This window comes from Borostomias antarcticus (assembly GCF_949987555.1).
Source record: "Borostomias antarcticus genome assembly, chromosome: 30".
In the NCBI taxonomy this organism is placed as follows: Eukaryota; Metazoa; Chordata; class Actinopteri; order Stomiiformes; family Stomiidae; genus Borostomias; species Borostomias antarcticus.
This window is the reverse complement of record NC_140263.1, coordinates 6,674,812-6,677,775: the sequence shown is the minus strand read 5'-3', so window position 1 is coordinate 6,677,775 and position 2,964 is coordinate 6,674,812.

Genomic DNA, 2,964 nt, shown 5'->3' with positions numbered 1-2,964 from the left:
TGGAGCATCTGCAGCAGCAGGTCTGCCGGCCGGCGGCTACTTTCCTCCAGGCAGTCTGGATCCAGCACACAGCCCTCTGGGAAAAGAAGACAACTTGACATACTGCTACGCACCCTATTTATACTACTGTCAACCACGAGTTTGGGAGACACTTCTGTACATGGTTTACAGTAGTATACATTTTCATTATGTCAGACAATCGTTCATTATTTGGAGCAAGTAAGATATACTTTAATAATCCCCGTGGGGAAATTTGTGGGGTTCAGCAGTGGAAAAGGTACAGCGGAATAGATAGATAATATACATAATAGATCACATTACATTACAAGGAGAAATTGCAAGAAGAAGCGGGGAAAAATCTATACAGATATTTGGGAATTATGGATAAATGTGATCAATGGTGTACAAACCAGATACTCTTTACCTATGTGCTATGAAGAGATGAAAGAGATCTCAAATTAACTAACTACAGTACAATTAACCAAATAGGCTACAATTATTCAGTAGCTGATCAAAAGTTCAAAGTTGTGTTTATTTGTCAATTACTAGGGTACCTCATACAATGAGCAGTGAACATGTTAAATAGCAGATGTGTGATGTTTGGTTTAAAGAGCGTGTACCCGAGTCACAGCAGATCCCCGTGGCCGCGCAGCGCCCCTCGGAGCCGCAGGTCTTCCCCCCGGCCTCGCATGGAGACGGCAGGTAGTCCTCCTCCGCGCAGCGTGCTGCCTCTGGGGAGCCCACGGAGCAGCCCATCCCCTCAGCACAGCAGATGCTGGGGCCGAAGCAGAGGCCCCGGTCCCCGGGACCACATGACAGGCACTGGGGGAGAAAGAAGCAGTCAATCCCCCGAGCGCTCCGACAAGAAGCGCGTCGTTGCCGTGCGCATTTACGCACGAAGATGGGATATTGTGAACAGAACTCTAGGCTGTAGACCTGAACACCTAGACGGCATGTAGGCGGCTTCAGTGATGGACTAATGCGAGAACATTCTGCACATACAGTAGATCTATTTTGAGTCTAAATCATTTCGCAAAAGGAGCAAGGAGCGTGCAGGAAGAACATTATTGTGAGCTACGGTAAGTTGCCCAAAATCACACAGCGCTCAAGTCCTGAGGTAAGGCAAAGCAACAAGCTAACAAACCCGCACTGGTGAAACGTGTGTGAACTAGAACTTTGTCCGTGTCAGTGTTCGCGTAGGCTACCTGTCATCTATCAGCCTTCAGAGACACCAGACTCTGCCTGCGTTCCGAGTGTTGCGCATCTATGTGTGTGTGTGTGTGTGTGTGTGTGTGTGTGTGTGTGTGTGTGTGTGTGTGTGTGTGTGTGTAGACATATCTAGGCCTATAGCCTACAGTCTGGGTGTATGTAGCCTACATATTCTATATTTTACACATGCTGCACGTAGGCTGTGGATGTAGGGTTAGGGTTAGTCTAACCCTAAACCTATATATTTATTGTTCTTTTGCTACTAGCCTATGTAGGCTACATTCTGTAGGCTTTTCTGCATTTCCAACCTTTGGCTGTAATTTCCCACTGCTGAAAAGTTTCCTCTATCTATCTATCTATCTATCTATCTATCTATCTATCTATCTATCTATCTATCTATCTATCATTAATCTAATCTAATCATAGTCCTATATATCTATATCTATAGGCCTATCTGTCTTACCTGCCGCGTGGCCGCCTCGGGGAAGGATCGTTTCCCGCCTCTGGGACAGTTCTGGATGTAGCACGCGGAGGACAGCGTGAGCAGCGCCAGGACGCTGAGCAGCGGGAGGACGGAGTCAGGCATGGCGCTCAGTCCTGTAGGTTATAGACGGTCTCTTCTGATAAAACCTGCTTTCCTTCTCAGCTGTCTGTGGGAATCTTCTGTTATTTATAGGAAACCGCCCAACGACGATGGATAAAGCTTCTGCACCACGTCATCAATATAGATGCTCCTACCTCCACTTGGACCGCCCCCATGTCCGAGCTGGTGTTGGACTAACGTTACGAGGATCACTACTGATAAAAGACTAACGTTACGAGGATCACTACTGATAAAAGACTAACGTTACGAGGATCACTACTGATAAAAGACTAACGTTACGAGGATCACTACTGATAAAATCACTAATCCCACTGACTGAGAACGTATACTTGTCCCTGTTAGTATCTTTTATACAAAGAAAGGTCATAGTTTTCAGTCTATTTGCCATTACATTACATTTCTTAGTTTTGGTGGAATTTTGCTCATAACACTTTCTGTTAGGTGAGCCTATGTAACCGTGGTATTCTTGTCTGCGTTGTGTTCAACAGTTCGACCCATGTTAAGGGTTTACCCAGGGCGGGATTCGAACCCACTTGTGGTTTGAAGAGTGAGTTTCACCAGCTAGGTAGGCTAGGCCTATTCCACGTTTCACCAGCTAGGCTAGGCCTATTCCACGTTTCACCAGCTAGGCTAGGCCTATTCCACGTTTCACCAGCTAGGCTAGGCCTATTCCACGTTTCACCAGCTAGGCTAGGCCTATTCCACGTTTCACCAGCTAGGCTAGGCCTATTCCACGTTTCACCAGCTAGGCTAGGCCTATTCCACGTTTCACCAGCTAGGCTAGGCCTATTCCACGTTTCACCAGCTAGGCTAGGCCTATTCCACGTTTCACCAGCTAGGCTAGGCCTATTCCACGTTTCACCAGCTAGGCTAGGCCTATTCCACGTTTCGGTCACGCCTATATGCCAGTGAAGATGTGTTATACTAGCCTACTATTTGCATACTTTACATTGTGTGGCACAATACAATCCAAATAGGCCTTTAATGTGCCAAAATCAGTGTGAATACTGTGTAGCCTGCTGAATAGGGTTAGGGTTAGCCTGCTGAATAGGGTTAGGGTTAGGGTTAGTCTGCTGAATAGGGTTAGGGTTAGCCTGCTGAATAGGGTTAGGGTTAGCCTGCTGAATAGGGTTAGGGTTAGTAGTAGTAGT